Genomic DNA, 23,500 nt, shown 5'->3' on the forward strand with positions numbered 1-23,500 from the left:
GAGATAAGGCGATAATGGATAAGAGTTACATAACCAAGTAAGAAATTTATAAGGGGAGGAACAATGTAATTATTTGAATGATAATTATCATGATGCATGCTTGTTCCGTACGTCATCACAAACTTAGGAAAAATTATTTCTAACGACATATACGGTGGCATACATATGTTCTCTCATATATAGCGTAACTAGTCGAGCTACACATTTCATTATTAGTGTACCTGCATAAGAGTTTCATTTCAGCCCAAACCCATAATTAAATATGCAGAATGTAAATCTAAATACTTCCATATATGTATACCCATACATATACTTCCATATCAAAGCTACCCGATAACAGTTTATACCCACAATTAAATATGCACCATATACACATGCAAGCATGCATACATAGCCGTACCAAAGCTAACTCTCCTCGGCCACACGCTCACATCTTGCGGTCATGTCACTTATCATCTTACCTTGGCGTAGAGGCATTTGATCCATACATTACCATTCAAGCAAATAGCATCCATACAATAGCACGCCGTATGGACTACGAAAGTAAAACCCCCATGTTAGTACTTAAATAGTCACCTAATAGTCCTTAATTTGGGCATAAAAAAAGTGATCACTGGCACACTTTAGATTTCAAATACCTATTTATATAGCTATCAGTTGCTAGAAAAGGTTTTGGAAAACAAAAACTTGTGTTTTAAATACACATGTGACAATTAACATGAAATCTTGCTCTGATACCAGCTGTCGTAGAACCGACCAATTTATAAGAGTACAAGTATAATGGTAGCCCGCAAGCGGTCGCACTGTCATACTTGAACCCATATAAACCCGGTAGTCCATTGAGTACCACGACGGGTCTCGACAAACGATTTACAACAACCAAGATCATACATGATTCAACATACATGTCACATATTACATAAAGTTCACAAATACATTTCCATCATTAGAGTATGAAACAAAGTTATTACAAACCAAGTTTAATGGATAAAAGCGGAAGCAAATTAAGTTTGAAAGTAAAGTTTCCCACATAGTTTAATACAGTGCCAACATACGATCATAGTCCACAAAAGCATGTAGAGGGGTTAATAAAGAAGCCTGCCCAAGGCTTACTCCTCATCCATAGCGGGATAGAAGCAACTCTTGCAATAACCATGATACACAGTGCCACCTGCAACAATGGGAAATAAAACCCTGAGTACGAGAAGGTACTCAGCTAGACTTACCCATCATAAACTAGAAATAAAATGACTCCAAGGATCATGCAAGGCTGTATAAGTGGATGTAGCTTGACAACATTTTGCATAAAAAGCAATTAACTAAATTATACAATTATAATTCTGTTATCAAGTTAATTATGACTATCCATCTCTAAATTAGCAACTATCCTATGCCAAACATGTGGTATATCATTTTAATAGCATACAAAGTAACCATAGCAGGTATTGTAATTCCATATTCATTCGAACCATCATGTTCCACAATACAGTTACTACGATGCTAGAGCTAGCCAAGTTTCTCACTATCCGGGAGAGACGGCGATTCGAATCAATTTCAACCAGCTAGGAATTTATTCCTAACACAAAACCAGGCAGACCAGATCAACGATCACCTTAGGTCACCTTTAGTACAACTTAGGAACACATTTCGCGGGTTCGTACCGCGCCGCACAATCGGGGACACCAAATGCCAGGACGTTTAGGCCTAGCCTGCCCTTGGGCTCAGTCTGGCTCCCTGCAAGGAGCGCACAACAGAACGGGCCGGCCTGAATTGAGCTACTCGGCTTCGCGGTCGGAACGAGTTATCCGACCAACTAAGTGATAGGCATGCGTTCAATCTTGTTAGAAGTTCCAACAATGGTACAACCCTTAATCGGCATAGACGAAATCACATGAGTCAACCTACGCATAGACTCCGCCTGGCCTTGATTTATATTACCCCATGGTTCTTTTCCACGATAGCAAATATAGCCAACCGTGCTTCGGTATCCACCTATATCTCGTAGGTGACAGGAAATCACCCGACTTCTACCGGTCTAAGCATGGCTAAGCATATATTCGATCCTAGACCTACATAGGGTTAAAGGTGTATTTATCTGGACAAGGAATTTATATGCATCAAGTGGTTCCATTCAACTCTTATAACCTAATGCATCAATCATAAGGACTTGAGTAATATTTTGTAAAAATACTGGGAGACTTCGAATGCTCTGGGGCTTGCCCTTTAGAAAGGAAGTGGGGTGGTGATCAGGGCACTCTGGAAGCTCTTCTGGGTTCTACTCCTCGCCTTTGGGAGATGTGGCTTGAGGAATCTCCTGCTGGTCCCCTTCCTCTCCTTTGTCGAACTCTAGCAACGTTATCTCTTCCGTCGATCCTAGATGCATGAATATGGCATAAGATATTGCGAATGCATACATGCCAACAAGTATAGTATGATGCTATATGAAGAATGCATTCTTGTAAGTATTCTTCACAGCAGGTTGTTAAAGTAATAACAAGTGTTTCATATTTTACTGAGTATGTGCATATCTCTTCTTAATTACTAAATCAAACACTTCAACAATTCATTTACTACACTACAAAACAGCAGCTACTTGTCTTACTCGTAACTGAAGTTCTACTTATCCAAATGTGGTGATCTTGGACTTTCTAGAAAGCTTATAAATTTATCTACAACTTTCTTTTAATACTCTCACTGTGATTCAGGAGTTAAATTGGGCAAACAATTCACTCAATCAAATCTGTCCAGAAAGTAAACCTTTCGGACAGCAAACTTGCAACAGCTAGAACTCGAAAACCCTAAGTCCTATGACTATGAAAATTTAACACTAGGTAGATTTGCAAGTTATATACAACTTTCTTATTAACAAGTTTTACTGTAGAGACCATTATCTATATGAAATCATCTATGCAATCAAAACTATACACGCAGTCTTGTATTCGAATGATAAAGCGATAATTAGTCATTTGTATATAATCAATGGCTTCTAAATTTTACCACTGACATCAATAGTCGCTATGCATCATAAGAACCATAGAAAACATCATGCTTAATCACAATCTATTTATTTCAATGCCTTTCTTATTTTAATTAAGTAATTAGGGTAAATAATAAACATATACCAAATCTGCATCATAAATTCTCACAAATTTATAGTGGTTTACTAATGCTACCAATAGACTACTATAAAAGTTTCATTCCATTTTAACAAGTAAAAACTCTACACAAAAATGACAAAGGCATAAAGGCTTAAAATAGCATAAATAGAAAACCCTAATGAAACGTGTCAAGCAATAGATTTTATATTTTTCTTAGCATCCATATGGTACTAGGACAACCTCCAACAAATTTCATAAATATTGGATTTATAAATAATTTATAAAAATTCATACAAGGATTACCTAATTATAAAAGGAAAATCTATAACTACAAATCCATACATGTACTGACCCTCAAATTTTTACCAGAGCTTATACTTGTCAAAAACAGCTTACGACAAAATTTTCTTGGAGCACATGAACTCTAGTTATAAAATAAACAAGTTTACATACATTTAAAAACACATTTCAAATTTCAATTTAAATCCTCCAAAAACTCTACTATAAATGCTAATATCATATTTTTTCTAAATACTACACTTCCTAAGGAACACTAAAAAATTTAGTTCACAATTTTTGAATCTACACAGCTCAACTTATCTATTTTCAAAGATGCACATAAAACAGGAAATAAATGCACTAGCTTCAGTACTACTATCACTGACAATGGGGACCCACTAGTCAGTCAGACCCATGCATCAACGAAACAAAGCAGGGCAGCAGCGCTACTTCGACGCGGGATGGCCGCGGCTCATCGTCAGCGAGCTTTCCGGCGAAGCCAAGGGCACCAACGCGATCTACTAAGCAAACCACGTCGGATGGTCTAGGCGGTGACCATGCAGGTGTGGCGGAGCGGGCTCGTCGCCGGCCATGGCGGCACTGCTCTATGGTGTGCCGGCCATCACCGACCATGGCGAAGCCCGGCGAAGCGCGCAACAGCATCACGGCGGCCAGGCGACTCTATCTAAGCGACTTAGGCGGTTGGAGATGCTCCGAAGAAGCACGGCCAGGGCAGCGGCTGTCGATGAAATATGGTCGGCAGTCTACCTAGGGGTATGCCCAACGTAGTAGATTATCGGTAGACAAATGCGCAAGCTATAAACAAGATGGTGATGCAAGACAGACACGAGGTTTTATCCAGATTCGGTCGCCGTGAAGGCGTAATACCTACGTCCTACGTCTGATTGTATTGCTGTATGTCAATGAGAGATGTTTTTTGAGAGGGGTCCCCTGCTCGCCTTATATAGTCTAGGGGGCAGGATTACAGATCTGGAAACTAATCCTAACCAGTTACAATTGCCATAAGTGGTCGGATAAGGATTTCTATTCTAACCGACCATGATCTTGCTTCATCTCCAAGTCTGCCTTGATTCCTTGCACTGGACTCCGAGCAAATTGATCGGGCCGCGCGTCGTCTTCTAGTGGGCCAGACCCCCTGGTCCAGGCCGGCCCAAGCCTAGCCGTAAGGCTATAGGGGTTAATACCCCCACAGCTAGTCCCTGAGCACCATGTATTATGTTGCGACACGCTATTCGATCTTCTTTGACTAATGCGATCTGTCTTCATGTCATCTCCAACTGGCTGAAACATTGACCAAGCAAATGTCCTAGTATTCTGGTCAGCACAGAGAGCAATAGACCACGATTATAGCCGAAGATTCTAGTTGTCTGAAGAATGCATGGTGCTCTAAAGAAAAAAGAAAAAGATTTCTTTCCTGATCAAGTGTGCCCACTTGTATTTTTAAAAAGAAATGTAAGTGACCCTTGTACAATAGTAGTTATGGCCAATAGTCAGAGCGTAGGGGTCGATAAAATAAGCACATTCACCGTAAGTTGAAGTGTGTCCACTTAGTCCCCGAGCCTGGTAGTAGGTGATGCAGGCACATGGTGCCAGGGTCTAAAAAGAATTCCTAATTAAGTTGAGAATCCAATCGTCGTACAAGCGATACGAGATGCACCGGCAGGTGCATCGTACCGATGTAGTCCCCGAGTTTGCTGGAAGGCGAGGTATCAGCCTTGTAGCAAGTTCTAAGTGAGAAAAAATAAATGCCTCTCAACTGTCTGTGAGTACAAATCACATGTAGCCGAGGAGAGCGGTCTCCGAGCATTGGTTAGAGAGTGGTCGAGGCAGTCCCCGAGCATGAGTGGTCGGAATAGTCCCTGAGCACGATGGTGGTCTGGACAGTTCCCAAGCATGATGGTGGTCTGGACAGTCCCCAAGCACAAGGATAGTCGCGACAGTCCCCGAGCATGAGGGTGGTTGGGACAATCCCCAAGCACAAAAAGTGTGGCAAAAAACCATATGCCACTTGTACTATTATTTTATGTATTTATTTATTTACTGGTTCTGTCAAGTCCAATCTGACACGTCTAGTCAAAAAAGTAGACGGGTATAGCACGTCATACTGCCTTTTTGTCTTGTCAAGCAAACAGTTGCGTGGTACCTATCAGTAGGTGCGTCAGTGTGGGCCCTACCACACTGGCAACGAAGAGGCGCATATACTGGCGTAGATCTCAAGGCTAAGTAATGCTGCAAACATGAAAGCAACTGTCTGCGGCGTGTGCGCACGTCCCCCAAGAATCTCTGGCAGACGAAACGGCATAACTCTTGGGTTAAATACGGTATATGATAGGCCAGTTACTATTTATTGAACCCCATTGCCATTCACAACCGTAGCTTTCTTCTTCGTCTCACCAACCCTAATACATCCAAAATCGCCACCAATCAATCCACCGCCATTTCCCGGTTCACCAGCAAGGCCGGAGTCATGGCAAAAAGTGATGCGCAGAAGAAAGCAGGGGTCATGGCGAAGGAATGGTGGAAATCGAAAAGCAACGAGCAGACCATTGAAGACCTCATCACCATGGGGGTACTCCACAACAAGGAGTTTGTAGGATGGCGTGCGCCAGAGGGCGAGGGGTACCCCGATCCACAACCAGGTGAGATCATGGTGTTCGAGGATTTCTTTAAACGAGGATTTGGGGTTCCAGTACATCCGTTTCTTTAGGGGCTCTATCTTTACTACGAGATTGGGATTTGCAATCTGCATCCCAACTCGATCCTCCTTGTCGCCACTTTTATACATCTCTACGAAGCATATGGCGGCTTCCAGCCCCATTTCAATTTTTCTGCCATCTTTTCTGTCTATGGAAGAAAGGAAGTGGTGGTTCGAAGATAGCCGGGGGTGTGTACCTCAACCTCCATGATGACATGAAAGCCCAGTACCTACACTGCCCATGGAACATGTCGTTGGACGACTAGTACAAGAAATCGTTCTACATCCGCGAAGAGCAGAACACGATCATGTTGTGCGACGTGGGCTACATTCCGGAGAAGAAGACAAACTGGTCGGAGAAGCCCGAGCACCTGGAACTGATTCCAGAAATATTTGGAATGATCCCGTGGAAAAAACTAGATGGTCCGAGCGTGGTCGAGAGCTTCATCAGCCAACGGATCTAGCCCTGCTAGAGGAGGGTACATCCTAGCTATGAGTATCAAGGGAGCGTGGACCCGACAAGGATGAGGCAGGGGGCGCTTGACAAAATCAAAGTCAAAGCCAGAATTGGCGAGCTATTTAACTTAGCCGATCCAAATTATGCCAGATTGAGCGACATTGAGCATGCTTTCAAGCTTGCCCGACCTCCCCCAAAGGTAACTCGTCTTGCCTTGTACCCGTAGTCTTATATTGTGGTAGGATAAGTGGAAACTTACTGTGTTCACTCCTTTTTGTTACCCAGGTTAATGGTTGGGATAGAGCAACAGTGTTTGTGTCGCCACCCCCTGGAGTAGAGTGGCCACAAGGAGCTGACCCCACCACCTAGACTAGCGTCGAGATCGAGGACGAGGATGTCGACTGGGCAGTGCTCGGAGCTGGAGAGGAGGCAGCGGCCAAAGCAGGTGGTAAGCGGCCGGCTACCCCCAAACAGTCGAAGAAGAGATCAGTAACCACCCTGCTCACTAGGGGGGCACTAAATATCAATGAGCCCGAGGGGGGCCTAGAGGAGAACCCGGCCAGCAAGCGTCGACAGGCGATTTTTGCTTGGTTGGACGATGACGCAAAGGGGGGAGAGGATGTAGACACCTTTCAACTTGTCCCTCAAAAAAGGAGGAGGCAACTGGAGTCGATGGAGCTAGGTGGCTCCTCCACGCCTATGGGACCTACATCGCCGACGATGGTGAAGGATGAAGCCAGGTCGACCTTGGGAGTACCTGGGCAAGGAACGCGACCGGCGACGGGAGCAACAACTCAACTGAGCATGCCACTGACCACTGCAGTGCGAAGGATAAGCGACGAAGGGGTCGAGCACCAAGGCCCAGCGATAGTGCTGGATGTAGAGGGAGACCAGGAGTCACCTGCACAGCACGTGGAGCAAGTATGGACGAGGAGACACGCCTTCTCCACATCATTCCATGCTTCCAACATGTAAGTATTTGTAACCTTGTTGTAAGTTAGCAATTTGCATTGAATATGATTGCCTTCTGAACTTATTTCGGATGTACTAGCTCGACGTCCATAGAAAGTCTAGACTAGCTAGCCAGAAGTGGCGTGGCGCCACCAATAGGTACAGAGCAGACTGCCTAGCAGCCGACCACCGAGGAACCCATAGTAGAAGATCCATCGGGGCTTCAACAAGCGAGCAGTCAGCCAACAGTCCCTGAGCAGGTGGTCAAGGGACCAGATGAGCTGGGCACGAGTGCTCCGAGTGCTAAACCTATTGAGGGCAACACCTCAGCGTTGAGGGTAATGGAGCAGACCGAGGAGCAACGGCCGGAGGCAAGAGCATAGACCACATTTACCGATGCTGCAGCTCATGGGAAGGTTGTGGTGATCATAGATGCTACTGATGCTGGGCCAGCACCAGGACCCAAAGAAGACCCCAAAGACGATGAGGTAGAGGAGGTCCTGGGCCATCCGCAAGATAAGTGACAACATGTTTATGTGTCGTGTTGGCGGAACGACCAATGGGTTATCCATGAGGAAGTCCCGGAGGTCGAAGAGACCAAGAAAGTTGAACGGGCGGTGAAGCGGCTTGTTACGGAAGTGCAGGTAAGCTTCGCTTCACCCGTTGGTCTTGCTGTCTAGTCGTAGTTGTCTTACTTAGCTATCTGCACACAGGACTTAATGAAGACCGCAAGGTACCACAAGAAATGCTTTGACCAGGTCAAGGGGATCGCTACAAGCAACAAGGAGCTAACGGCGGAGGTGGTCCGCTTGCGCTAGCAACTTGAAGCCACCAATCATGAAAAGACGGTGCAAGAGTCCTAGAAGCAGAACCTGGTCATCCAGCTCAGTAATAAAGAGCGGGAAAGAACAAGTAGCCATTTTATCATACTAACTACTAACAAGTGGTGTTGTGTTGTTGGTAGTAACAGCTGTAGTGTAGGCTTAGAAGCTAAAGTGATCCGTCTCTGAGAGGAGAATAATCGTGTGGTCGTGGAGTGTGATCGCCTGAATGAAAACAACAGAAAACTGGCACAAGACCAATCATAGCTCTGGGACAACATGACCAAGATGACAAAGGAGCTGAAAGGTTAGTTGTCCAACCACCTTTGCTCATTTTTGTTGCCTACCGTAGTTTGGCGTGGTCTTATGTCTTAACGGCATGTGCAGTTTATAGTTATAAAAATCAATGCAAAGAAGCATCTGGAGGCCATGATGAAAGACCGTGATGGCTGGAAGGCGCAATGCCAAGAGATCACCAAGGACCATGACAATTGGAAGAGCCGGTGCTAGGAGGTGGCAAAGGGCATTTTGTCGATCCTTAACCTCATCGATCCGGCGCTAGCAGAAGATGTGCCAAGGACGCCGCAGCTAGGATTGCTCGAGAGATGCCAGAGGGCATGGGGATGGTTCTAGGGGTTCGTGAAGGAGGCAGGAGAGTACGCAGGCGCACATGTGCTAAGCATGGTACGTGCTCACTACCCCTTGATCGATCTCAAGCGCCTGGAGGCTGGATCCCAAAGGAGGTAGATCCAGACAAGGGAGAGGAGCTACGGATGACCCAGCTGGACTTGTCGGTGAAAATAATTGGTGATATTAACTTGTGTGGAGGTGCGACACCACCCATACAAGGGGTGTCGTCAACAAGTCAGCTGGGAGCGCTGTCATCTTCAAGCCAACCGACGAAGCCTGCGGTCTTGACCAGCCAGGCATCGGCGGGGCCATCTTCTTCAGCTCGATTGATGCCGGAGTCCCCTAGACCCGAGCACGATGTCAGGCCCAGCGAGCAGCAGGTGTCGCATGCCCCGACCAGCCAATAGTGTAGGCTATAGCTGTAGAAGAAGATGTAGTTGGGTTATTGTAAACTTGGACCTTGTCAGAAAAGCTTCTAATAACGTAACTGTATTTCAACATAAGCTTGTTTGTGTTTGTAGAAAACGTGTTTAAGCTCGGATATCGTGTTGATGTAACTAAGTTAGAACGTGTTGGCATTCTGTTTAGTTGTACTAGTTTAGTCGACATGTCATCCTAAAAGGTTTGTATGGCCCTGGTTTGTCTTGCGGTCGGAGTGTGAGGTGCGTAGCTTTTGCACACGTAGAAACACAAGTCAAACCAGAGAGCACCTACCGATCACCCATAGCGTAGAGAGCGGATCCCATGCGCGCGTTGGGAGGTACCGGAGATAGGGCCTGCTCTAAGAACCCGAGAAGGAATGGTGGTCAGTTTTCACTGGTAGAGTTAGAATAACAATAGACTTCGAAGTGACACATTAGAGTGGTTGGAGAAATCATAATAGTTTTATTGAAATAAACCAAAAGTACAAGAGGGGTACATATCTTAGTAGCTAAGCATAGAAACGCCTAAGCTTGTCGATGTACTAGGAATTGGGTACGTCTGTGCCGTCTAGGTGAGCTAGCCTGTAAGATGTAGGGCGTGTAACCTCCTTGACCATGAAGGGTCCTTCCCATGGGGTTGCGAGTTTATGAACACCAGCTTGATTCGTCTTCCAGTTCAGGACTAGGTCTCTGACCACGAAGAACCGCTCCTTGATGTTCTTGTTGTAGTACCTATGCAAAACAACAAGGTATTTGACTGTACGTATGCAAGAATCGAGCCGCTTCTCTTCTGCACTATTCACTTCTAGCTCCCACACTTCATTGGCCTTATCTTCGTCGAAGTTCTCTACCCGTGCTGATTTGAAGGCTATATCTGCTGGGAGCACTGCCTCAGCATCATAAACCATAAAGTATGGTGATACGTCGGTATTGCGACTAGGCTGGGTTCTAAGACCCCAGACCACGGCCGGTAACTCTTTGAGCCATCTTCTAGGAGCTTTGTCATTCTCTCTGTACATCCTCTTCTTAAGTGCATCCAGGATCATACCATTTGCCCGCTTGACCTATCCATTAGCTCTAGGGTATGCCACTGAGACGTATTTTACTACTATGCTCCTTTCATCGTAGAAGTCCCAAAAAGCATTCCTGGTGAACTAAGTACCCAGATCAGTGATGATGCTGTTGGTTATGCCGAAGCGGTGGATGACCTAGTCGAGGAACGCGATAGCCTTTTCTGAAGATGCCTTGACCAGGGGCATGTACTCTATCCACTTGGAGAATTTGTCGATCAGCACGAAGACGCATGTAAATTTCCTAGGGGCCAGTTTGAAAGGCCCGATCATATCCAGTCCTGAGCATGCGAAGGGCCAAGAGGCTGTTATAGTCTGAATCTCATGTGCTGGTATATGGATTCTCTTGGCGAAGAAGTGACAACCTTCACAATGGCGGACTAGCTTCTCTGCATTGGCTACGGCTGACGGCCAATAGAACCCTGCTCAGAAAGCCTTGCCGACCAGCGTTCTCGATGCCGCGTGGTTACCGCAGGAGCCAGAGTGGATTTTATCTAGGAGATGTTCACCATCCTCCTGGGTTATACACTTCATCAAGATTTCTTCCTTCGCGTTCTTGCGCCATAATTTGCCATCGACGAGCAGATACTGCTTACTGCGACGCATCAGGCGTTCATTTTCTGTCCGATCGGTGTAACCGCTACCATCTGTCAGGTACTTGATGAAAGGTACTCTCTAGTCGGGCTCCTTAGTGGTCAGAGGTGGTTTGGTGGTGTTTGACACCAGAACCGTAGCCACCAATAGCTAGTCTGGAGGCTTGTCGACCACGGGATCTTCTTCTTTGATAGAGGGCGTGAGCAGGTCTTGAACAAATACGCCATGTGGGACTTTGGCTCAGGATGATCCTAACTTTGACAGCGCATCTACTGCTTGATTTTTGTCCTGGACCCATGTGTGTACTCGATGCAATAGAACTTGCCTTCTAGCTTTCTGATCGCTTTGCAGTATGCGTCCATCTTTTTGCTGGTCATATCCCAGTCCTTGTTGAGTTGGTTGATGATCAGAGCCGAGTCTTCATAGACATAGAGACGCTTGACACCGATCTCGACCGCAATGCGTAGACCGTGTAGGCATGCTTCGTACTCGGCGGCGTTATTAGACGCCGGGAAATAAATCCTGAGGACATATCGGAGCTGCTCCTTGGATGGTGATACGAAAAGGACTCCTGCTCCTACGCCATCGATGTTGAGAGAGCCATCGAAGTACATCTTCCAATACTCGGTGGGCCCCTAAGAGGCAGGTGTGCTTAAGTCTGTCCACTCGACGATGAAATCGACAAGTGCCTGAGACTTGATTGTAGTACGGCTTACAAATTCCAATGAGAAAGGGCATAGCTCCATTGCCCATTTGACAATGCGCCCATTTGCATCCTTGTTGCAAATGATGTCTCCCAGAGGGTACTCAGTCATGACCACCACACGATATCCGTCGAAGTAGTGTTTCAACTTTTAGGATGTGATTAGTATGGCGTAGATCAGACGATGATGTCTCCCAGAGGGTACCCAGAGGGTTTTGGATTCATTGAGCACCTCACTAATGAAATAAATTGGTCGCTATACCTTGTAGACGTGGTCGGGCTCATCGTGCTCGACCACCATGGCAGTGGAGACCACTCGATTAGTTGCCGCGATGTAAAGCAGGAGGGTTTCGTCTTCTCTAGGAGCAGTGAGGACCGGAGGTGATGTAAGGAATTGTTTCAGCTGTGTAAAGGCAGCGTCTGCTTCTTCCGACCACTCAAACTTCTTGGATGCTTTGAGCAGCTTGAAAAATGGTAGTCCTTTTTTGCCTAATCTTGATATGAAACGACTAAGGGCAGCCATGCATCCGGTAAGCTTCTAAACATCCTTCACCTTTTTGGGCGGCTTCATGTCCAAGACAGCTTTTACTTTCTCTGGGTTAGGGCGTATGCCGTCGTGACTGACGATGTTGCCGAGCAGTATACCAGATGGAACACCAAAGATGCACTTCTTTGGGTTTAATTTCCATTGGAATGTGTTAAGGGCTGCAAAGGTACGTTCTAAGTTGTCGACAAGGGTGTATGCTTCCTTGGTTTTAACAACTACATCATCAACATAAGCCTCGATGAGGTCGTCTTTTATCTCGTCTTTGAGGCAGGCCTGAATGGCACGTTGGTAGGTAGCCCTAGCTTTCTTGAGCTCGAACAACATGGTCATGTAGTAGTAGGCACCGAAGGGCGTGCTAAAGGATGTCTTGATCTGGTCGTCCTTTTTGAGAGCGATCTGGTGATAACCAAAGTAGCAATCGAGAAAGGAAAGCAGCTCACAACCGACAGTTGAATCTACGACCTCGTCTATGCGAGGTAAGCCAAAGGAGTCTTTAGGGCAGTGTTTGTTGAGATCAGTGTAATCAACGCACATTCTCCATTCCTTATTCTTTTTGTGTACCAGAACCGAGTTGGCTAACCACTCCGGATGATACACTACTTTGATAAATTCGGCTGCTAAAAGCTGTGTAACTTCTACCTTAATAGCCTCCTTGTCGCGAGAGAACCGTCGTAGCTTCTACTTGATGGGTTTGGCCTTGCCATCGACATTTAAGGAGTGCTCGATCAAGTTTCGAGGTACACCAGGCATGTCAGCGGGTTTCCATGTGAACAAACTCACGTTGCTCCTCAAGAACCTGACGAGCGCGTCTTCCTATTTAGGATCCAGGTTGGCCCCAATAAGGGCTGTTTTGCTAGGATCACCATCGACCAGCTGGATCTCCAGGTGGTTGGCTGGGGTCTGCTTGGCGTCGAGCATGGTCTCAGCCATGCGAATAGAGAGGTCATGAGCCTCTGCTATTTTGAAGCTGTCATCCTCGTAGGTGTAAGCTGCGTATACATTGCCCCTAAGAGTTAGAACCCCCTTCTCAGTAGGCATCTTGAGCACCAAATACCTGTAGTGAGGTATGGCCATGAACTTGGTGAGCGCTGGTCGGCCAAGGATAGCATGGTAGGTGCCTTCAAAGTCAGCGACCATGAAGTTGACATAGTCGGTGCGGAAGTGGTCTGGGGTACCAAATTGCATAGGTAGCGTGATCTGCCCAAGAGATGTGGAGCTCTGTCCGGGGAGAATGCCCCAGAACTATGCCTCGTATGGCTTGAGATCAGCTTGGGTTATCTTCAAGGCTGGCAAACTGTTCTTGAACAGTATATCGATGGAACTACCGCTGTCAATCAGCACTCTGTCGAACTGATCCTTGTTGATACAAGGATCGAGAACCAGAGGAAAAAGCCCTGGCTCAGGTATTGTAGCCCATTGGTCCTTTCTACTGAAGGGGATCTCGCGGTGAGACCAAGGAGGGAGCCACGGATCGGCGATGAGGTTGTTGGTATTGGCCACGTTCAAGCAAGCGCGGGCGAGCAGCTTGCGTTCTCATTTGGTCTCCATGGACACTCTGCCCCCAATGATGGTGTGGACGCGGTCGGTTGGCTTGACGTACTTGTGACGGGGATCTACGTCTTCATCATCATTGTCCTCGTTACACTGCTCCCCTGTGTCGTTAGACTTGTCGGATGTATCCAGAGCCTGTTGGCGCATGTAGATAGATTTGAGAACACAGCAATTCTCCATGGTATGGTTTGACTTGGGATGGAGCTGGCAGGGTCCTTTTAATGCTTTGGTGTAGTCTTCTTTGTAGTTGCTATGCCCTCCACCTTTTTTAACGGTGTTGACTTCGCTGTCATCTTCCTGAGCACGCTTGCCCCTATAATCGTCATGGCAATTATGCCGCTGATTATGCTGGTCACGGTGGTCACGGGAATCATTGCGCTGGTTGTGGTAATCAAAATTATCATTCCGACCACAGTTGCCACAGTAGTCATCGCGGTGTGGGGGTGGTTAGAGCATGGAACCCTTGCTGCTTCTTCGATGATTATCTTTTTAGCATCATCGGCATCCACATATTTTTTAGTAGTGGCTAGGAGCGCTGTAACTGATTCAGGTCTTTTGCAGAGGAGCTTGTCCCTTAGGGCATTGTGGAAGCGGAGACCAGTGATGAAAGCTTCGATTGCCTCATTGTTGGAGATTGACGGGACCTTGATGCGCATCTCCGAGAAGCGTCGGACGTACTCACGCAGTGGCTCATCTTTGCGATCTCGAATCCGCTGCAGATCATATTTATTGCCGGGTTGTTCGCAAGTAGCAATGAAGTTGTCGATGAATGCTTGCTTGAGCTCTTGCCAAGAATCAAAGTAGTTCACTGGCAAGCTAACCAACCATTGGTGGCCTGCATGGCCGACGATGACTGGGAAGTAATTAGACATGACATGCTCGTCAGCCATGGCTAATCTACATGCGGTTTCGTAGAGCATGACCCATAACTCGGGGTTCTCCTTGCCGTCGTACTTCTGGAGTTTTTCGAGCTTGAAGTTTTAGGGCCATATGACTTCGCGAAGGTGAGGAGTAAACTGCTTCAAACCTGGAGGGCCATGGGTAGTATCATATTCCATATAGTGATAGCTTTCGTGGGATGCACGATCATTGGCTCTTTGGTTAATGCGATCGCGCAGATCGCGTTCTCTGAGGGAATGGCGGAGATTGTTATTGCCATCACGGCGATCCCGATTGCCATCCTGGTTGACCGTGCGATCGTGGTTACCACAGCGATTGTCACGGTTGTCTCATCGATTATCGTCCTAGTTGTTGCGGCGGTTGTCATCCTGACCACCATCATGACCACCGTTTCCGCCTTGACGGTTGTTTGATGGGTCGTTGTTGCGTGAGCCACGGTGGTTGGGTGACTGTGGGTGACTTAAGTACTGGTGACTGCGACTTGATTCGACTGAGATGGATGGAGCCCAGGCTTGGTTTGCAATCTCTATGGTCTAGGCTATAGCAGCCGTCAGGTAGGCTTGTACATCATCACGAATTGCCTGGATTTCTGGGGTATTGGGTAGTCGTTGCATTGTTGTCATAGCAATAGCTACATTGGCGCTTGGAGTCCTAAAGACCTGCTTTTCCCCTACCCTATCAAAGGCATTGTTAAGATCGCGTGGCTGGAACCTTATGCATCGTGCGTCCTCTTCTACCTCGGCTTTGGCTTGTCTGTGATTAAACTGATCAATATTGCGTGCTTCGCGTACTAGCCTTTCTTATTCTATTTCGCCAACTGCCGGTGGTTCATCATTACTGACGACATTGATCAAGTCTCCTCACCTTGGTGGGAAAGATGGGAATCGTGGGAAACCTGGGGAGTGGTCTAGGATATCCAGATCGTATTCAACTTCTTCATTGTCACGATGCTGGAGCTCAGTGTGGATGGAGCCAATAGATGTGATGCTGGACGGGGAGCTTGAACCACCCTCTTGAACTGTGTGGACCGACCCTTCTTGATACTCCTCGATCCGAACCATGTTGACGAAGTTGCGTGGCTTTAGCCGAGGTTGATGTATAGAACACAGATCCAAGCAGCGTTGTATATTGTGCACGTAGTTGGAAGCAGTGTTTCGTAGGCCGTAGGGCTGAGCCTGGTAGTTCTTCATCGAGGCTTCGCACTCAGAGAGCTAGAGACCCATCACGGGAGCTGGTCGGTAATGAACGGAGCGTCCTTTAGGAGTAGACGTGACCACAAGATCCATACCGAGTCGTGCAGGACGACTGGCCCGAGCTGGTCAGGTAGATCTGTTATGGGTAGTGGTTACCTGCTCGGTAGGTTGATTTTGAATTGAATCTACCAGAGCTAGGGTTTCAGCAAGCTTGGTGCCGACTCAATTGATAGAGTCGAGTAGGTCGGTGTTGTCGATCTGCCTCCCTTTGTAGCGAGGAAGCGGATGATGGGTTGTTGGCATGGCTAAAGATGATGCTGGTGTGGCCAGAGCCAAACCCAACGTGGTCGAAGTCGTAGCTGATGCTGGTGAAGCAGTGGTTGATGCAGATTGGATCCACGCCTCCTCCGTGGTCATGGTGATGAAGTTGTCGGAGCCAGTGGTCCAGGTGATCTGGCCGATGGTGAACGTGAGGCCGTTTGATGTAGCCATGGAACCAGGGATGATGACCATCTTGTTCGTCTGGAGAGCAGTACGCACACCCCCTACCTGGCGCGCCACTATCGACGAAATATGGTCGGCAGTCTACCTAGGGGTATGCCCAAGGTAGTAGATTATCGGCAGACAAATGCGCAAGCTACAAACAAGATGGTGACGCAAGACAAACACGAGGTTTTATCCAGGTTCAGCCACCGTAAAGGTGTAATACCTACGTCCTGTGTCTGATTGTATTGCTGTATGTCAATGAGAGATGTTTTTTGAGAGGGGTCCCCTGCCTACCTTATATAGTCTGGGGGCAGGGTTACAGATCTGGAAACTAATCCTAACCAGTTACAATTGCCATAAGTGGCCGGATAAGGATTCCTATTCTAACCGACCAGGATCTTGCTTGATCTCCAAGTCTGCCTTGATTCCTTGCGTGGGACTCTGAGCAAATTGGCCGGGCCACACGTCGTCTTCTAGTGGGCCAAACCCCCTGGTCCGGGCCGGCCTAAGCCTAGTCATAAGGGTATAAGGGTTAATACCCCCATAGCGGCCATGGCGGCACTCTAGCGAAGGCGTACCCATGACGGCGCAAAGCGACAAGTGGCTCACCTAAGGCATGAATGAGGGCGCTGCAAGGCGAAAATGGTGGAGAAGGGTGAGGCGGAGCTGCGAGTGTGGCCGATTGGAGAATGGGGCAGCGGTGAGCACTGGCGAGCTCAGCGAAGCAGCTACGATGGTAATGGCGCTGGCGGCTGCTATGGTGGCTGTGCTGAGGCGAAGGAGGAGACCAAAAACAAAATGGAGAGCGTAGGGCAGTGCGGGCGAGCGTGGGGCTTGTAGTAGTGTGCTCTAGCCTGTTGTGGCTGCACTGGGCAGGGCGTTGGCGGCGCATGGCTCGCATTTGGCTCCACGCGGCAGCCCTATTCTGGCGTCGGTCGGCCACTGAAGAACAAGCGATTTAGTTTGTCAGTGCCCGATCAACCGCCTGACAGCATGATTTTGTGAAGCTCGATCTTCGAATCCATGATGAATTAGCGCACACAATCTATACCAAAGTCGTAGCCCTACATACCAGCTCCAAATCTTGTTTAGAACTCAAGCCCTGAATCTCAACCAATTTCAAGTTATATCATCCCAAAGTCGGGCTGTCAGCACTGTCATGGGAAAAAACTTAGAAAAAATTGCTAAGTGCTGAAAACAAGAATTTGGTGATTCTTGTGAGCCTAATTCAAGCATGTTAGGAGCTAAACTAGTCAATGACCTAAAAATAAAAGTTGTTCCTCTTGCCAAATACTACAACTTTGTTTTGGTGACCACCTCCATGCAAGGTCTCTAGCACATAGTTCAAACTTGGTCAAACATGCTACATTCAAATGATGGTATACACTTAAACTTTGGCTTAGTGACCAATTTACCCCTAACCATGAATACCAAAGTTGTTCATCATGATCTTCTAAACATGTTTAAGCTATTTGTAAGGTTACACACTCATTTCATGCATTGGTCACACATAGGGCTATCTAGGTCAACACATATAACACCACTTAAGTACTTGATCATGAAAAGTGATCTTCATGAACAATGTTCCATTTGTTAACCTAAGTGTAGCTAATATGATTTAGTGACTCACATAAACCAATTACATGTACTCACTCATGATCATATGCATATAAACAAGAAACATAAAATAACAAGCATGTTTCATATGTTTCAATCATATGTGTCAAATATAAAAGCTTAAATATGAATGCTTGATGCTCATGCTCATGCTATGCAAGTCAAATTGTGCAAGGCTAACACCTAGGGTGTTACACTTGAATCATCGGTCATGTGTTGTGTGCACCCACTATCAAGCACCCAATGTCTTCCTCCGGCTTTATAATTGACCTATAAAACAAAATCAATTTTTTTAGGTACCCAAACTTGCTTGGGTCCTTGAAGGTTAGTCACTAAGGTCTTGGGCACCCAAATAGCTTTCTTCTTTGAGCCCACATTAGGTGCACCATTGAACTTAGCCTTTACACCATTGGCACCCTTAACAAGCTTGTAACAAGATCAAATATAATTGAGGATACATTAGGTTGCTTGTTCTTGTTGTACTTGCTTTTGTAATATTGCTCTATATGCCCAACTTGCTTGCATCTATTATAAAATCGATAGTTGCCCTTCACGAAGCTAGCTTTGGGATTGACAAAGGTTGCCTTACCTTTCTTGGGGGTATAGCCTAATTACTTTTTATTGAGAGAAAACCTTTCGCTACCTAAGCACTTTAGGAAGTGGGCATCTCCACCATTGGCATTGCCTAAGACATGAGTGAGCTCATTCACCTCCTTCTTGAGGGTCTCATTTTTCACTATTAGTGAAGCATCACAAGTGAAACCATGATTCAAAGGTGAAGTAGAAGTGGAAGTGCTACAAGAAGGGTTAGTGGGAGCAACAACAATGGGCTTATAAAAAGATTCATCAAGAATATCACATGTTAGTCCCACATCACATGACACAATAACTTGCTCCTTCTTAGCTTTCTCCTTCTTGACTTGCTCGAGGAGAGGAGTGAGCCTTTTCAAGCTTAGAGTGAGCTTTGCCAAGCTTCTCATGGGCTTCCATTAGCCTCTCATTAGTGGCATTGAGCTTATTAAAGGATTGCTCAAGAGATTTGACTTTCTTGCGCACTTCTTTGCACTCCTATCTCTTCATCTCAAAGCAAGTGTGTACTTGATCACACATGTCCAAGAGCTCCTCCTTGGTGTACTCCTTCTCCTCATCATCACTCCTATAATCATCACTTTCATAGTCATCATCACTCATATCATATTTTACCTTGGTTGGCTTTGCCATGAGGCCGTCGATGGAGTGTCAAAGATTGAAGGCTTGTTGTTGATGGCAATGCTTGCTAGTGCCTTCTTGAGTGACTTCTTTTCATCATCACTAGAATCATCATCCGATGAGCCATCACTATCCCATGTGACCACATGGCCTCCACCTTTCTTCTTCTTTATGAATGTCATCTTATTCTCTTTCTTTTCCTTCTTCTCCTTCTTTTCTTTCTTCTCCTCATCCTCATCATTATCACTATTGTAGGGACAATCCGCTACAACAACAGTTCATGTCACGAGACCGTTGAAGTAAAGATAGGTTGAAAGATGTGTTAGCCCCATGATCTTATTATTGTATTACGGCCTGCATGATTCTGTCTCATGCCCCACTGATATTAGTAATAAGTTAGGGTCGTTGAATTTATTGATGTTTCTACAGCTTGTATGATTCTGCCTCATGCCCCACTGGTCATAACGATAAATGAGATCTAATATATTCATTAGATTTATCTCTATTAAATGGTTAAATAATGATGAACTGTTTCTTTTATATAAAAAGGGATTCGGTTACTTGCAATTATTGGCTTAGCATAAACTGATTATTGTTAACATCGTATTGCCATTGATCATTATTTGTCTTAACAATATTCATCCTGAATTATAACTGATTTTTCTTCCATAATTCCATGAGTTATAACTGATTTATTCTTATGAATATGCTAGAATCGGCTATTTAGTCGATCTCCTTCCGCATTGGCTCTCAGAGCTGCACATTCGGGACTGTCTGGCAACACCGGCATGTTACACCTTAAATTATTGATTACCTTTCTCTCCTTGTCAATTACAGGGTTAAATTGACTAACATGTCTCGGGTGGAGTACGCAGGATCGATAATCCCTGCATTGAAGCTAGGCGGATCTCCGGCTCCATCGAGCGGATCCTTCCGGCTTGCTCGTGTGCCCTCGGCACGGGACGAAATTTCGTGCCGACAATTTTTTTAAAGATTCTCTGCTACATGGAGCCTAATGAAAATAAGAGACAAGGTTGTTCAACCCCATTCAAAGGCTTAACAAGTCCAAACAATGACGGTAAATAATAACAGTCTCTCCAAGCGTGAATTCTACGCGTGATATGGATATATCAAAGCTTTGGAATATAATGGAAAGGTGCTAATGAATTATCTCTTTCTGTCTATTAGAAATTAGTTGGGCAATTCCTAAAAATATTAGGTGGCCAAAGTGAATCGAAATTGCTTACACAAGTCAATGAAAACCAGATCCATGTGGCCGTGTTTGATATGATTTTTACTGTTTTTTGTAAATCTATAGCCTTACGTGTCAATAAAAAATACATGTTCCCGGTGCAACGCTAAGAAAAAAAATACATGTGTTGCATACTTGCATGTTGTGGCCAAACGACCTGAACTATATGTATATTCTTAAGTGACTAAGATACTGGTTATATTTTCCATTGATTTATTTCCATCGAACGATAGCATTGCACCCAGTCATGTCACTTGCAAACTAAGCAACAGGGTGGAAAATTCCATCGCAAGTTAAATCTCACAACATATCCTAACCCAAAGAAAAGTAAAACAAATCAAGAAATTTCTTAGATCTGCAGGGATTACCAGGTTATAGCTAGCAGTGAACCCTCCCATTCGGCCACCTCATTGGATTGCATCTGTGCCAACTTGATTGAGATGCCGACCAGAGACCACCACCGTGCCTCTGCTCTACTATTTGTCACCACACGGGCCAGCTTTGCCACCGCACCGTAAGCTCCGCCGCCGGCCAGCTGCGAGGAGTGCTCCGCCACCGCAGGCACGTGCTCTGCCTTGCCGCCGTCGCAACCACTACACTACGCCTGGCACGTCACTGGCTTGTGCCGCGCACACGCTTGCTCGCCGGAGGCCGGAGTTGTAGCCGCCCCGCGAGAAGGGGGCCGCTGGAAGAGGACAACGGTGAGGGGAGGATGTGGGGCCTCCAGATCTAGTAGGAACTTGTGGCTTGCATGCGTATGAGGAGAGGGCGAGATCCCGGAGCACACGCTTGGATTGGACTGGAAGCAGGGTTGTATCTGTATGCAAAGAGGACGCGCGAGATAGTCTCAAACTTTTGGGGGCTGTTTGTTTTGAGCCCTGGCTGCATCCAGGCACATGCATCCGACCCAGGCGTTCAAAAACCAACGCCTGGGATGCATGCCTGTGCCAAGCAGATATACCAGGGCGTCAACCAGGCAGATATGTTGTGAGAAGACCTCAAAGTTTTAGGTCCGTTCGTTCAGTCTTTTGGCGCGTGAATACGAGAGAATTTTTTCGATAGATTTTGATGCGCAATCAATGACAAATTAGTATTTTGATGTGCGTCTAGCCTTCTAATGACTTTAAACCAGCACATAAAGAATGTCCAAATAATAATATGTGCCGGTAAAGTAAAATAAGGATTTTATTAAATTTTCATATTAATCTATTGAAAGTAGTTGGGCACCGGTTCTAGTTATTATATAAATATACCATACAAAAATACAACTCTACTAGAATTTGTGAAACATCTTCTCAGTTTTGTACATTGTATTAAGAATGTGTCAAACATTATGTATACATTTGATCCTCAGGAAGCATGTTTTTCACTTCCTACCTCTATTGCAACCCCAAAGATTTACACTTCAAAAGATATACACAGTCTTTGTTGTTGCCTAGGATTTTTGCTCATTTCAAATTTGTTTCGTTGTTTGTTGGAATTACTTCACTTGAACTACATGTGAAAATGATCTTCATTTTACAAAAAATATATTTATGAGTAATTTCGTACATTGAAAAATAATAGCCAAATTTTCTTTGAAGAGTCCAAATTTTGGTTAAGGGCTAAATCCATTGTTAATAACATGTAAAAAAAAGTTGCATGAGAAAATCTTATCGAGACAATGTTTTGCTTCATTTGGCGTCCATTTCAAAGCACCTGTTTATAGTCAACTATTTTCTCTCTAGCAAAGTTAAAGGTAACTAGTAGTTATTAAAATTATATTTATATCATGAAAACTTATTATAATCTTGAACTAGCATATTTTTTCATGAAATAATTTAGTTATGGTTTTTTAAGCAATAATATACCTTTTTGAGTATCTAAAATGTATTTCTATTCATTTTGCTTAAACTATTTGAATTAAATGTGTTGTAAATAAGATTATAAAATTACAAAGAAATACATATATGAGTACAAACTTGTATTTCAATATCACATGGAATTAAAATCCACTAAGCAAAACCCCAGTAGCAATTTGTCTCAACAAGCTGTCTAACTAGGCAATGCATTATCTCGTACAATTCAAATCAACTAGCACATACAACTGCAATGTCCATGTCAGCAAGACAAATAAGCATTTTGTTGTTCACCTCATTATACCACGCAATTCACTAATCCACAATTCCCGTGGCAACACACGGGTTATGCTTCAAGTTTATAGTACGCCTAGGGCTCACGCCATGCACAAAGGTTAATAGTTAAATCTAACTTTTTTTCTTTAAAATTAGTATAACTCTATGGCCCTTGGATTCTACCCTCCATCCACAAAGAAACCATCTATAACAACTAGTGACCACAATTGAATTATTTCAACGGTGAGCCCTTCTATCAACACTTGCACTTGCCAAACTAGTAGGAATCTTCTCTCTTTCCTAATTTATGGTACCCTGAGCTGAACCTAAGATTCAAAGACAACCACAATGTCCTTCCCTTAGCAATGCACAAACACATCTAAATTCTTGGGAAAAAAGATAAAAGTCCAGTATTCATAAAAAAAATTAGCCTATCTAATCAAAATGCTCAACCACCGATCATTCTCAATTTTGCAAAGACAAACAAAGAGTTTTCTAAAAGGCATACTAACCAAATATGATACCTAATAAAATTGATTCTAATAAAAATCTTTATTAAACACAGTGCCCTCGCAATAAGCTCTTTTTCTGCCTCTATCCCAAAGTAAACTACCTACCAAGGAGAAACTGGTAAAATTATGCTATTGTGGCTTTTTATGGGTGGTCAATTGAGGCAAGGAAGCGACGTGGAACCTGGAACTACCCCAAATCAGATGCATGCGGGGAACGGACCAAGGTCCAAGGGTGTTATATGGGACATAAAAATGTGGGTTAGGAGAACCGCCTCACTTTTTACATTGAGTAGAGAGACTACCAAAAATATATGTGTGTTGCAATGGAACATACCGTTTTGTTGCAAGGTCATATGGGAGAATTGCAATTCCAAAACA

The 23,500-nt window shown here is 45.1% G+C and overlaps 1 long non-coding RNA gene across 1 annotated transcript; it reads right to left on the reverse strand.

Annotated features, from left to right (window-relative positions):
• Positions 1 to 939: 939 nt before the first annotated feature.
• LOC136495399 (uncharacterized) lies at positions 940 to 21,290 on the reverse strand. Its single transcript, XR_010768990.1, has 3 exons — positions 20,865 to 21,290; positions 2,221 to 2,373; positions 940 to 1,171 (listed from the first exon to the last, which is right to left on the reverse strand). It is a non-coding gene; the product is annotated as an uncharacterized lncRNA (long non-coding RNA).
• Positions 21,291 to 23,500: the final 2,210 nt, after the last annotated feature.

This window comes from Miscanthus floridulus, chromosome 12 (genome assembly GCF_019320115.1).
Source record: "Miscanthus floridulus cultivar M001 chromosome 12, ASM1932011v1, whole genome shotgun sequence".
Lineage (NCBI taxonomy): Eukaryota > Viridiplantae > Streptophyta > Magnoliopsida > Poales > Poaceae > Miscanthus > Miscanthus floridulus.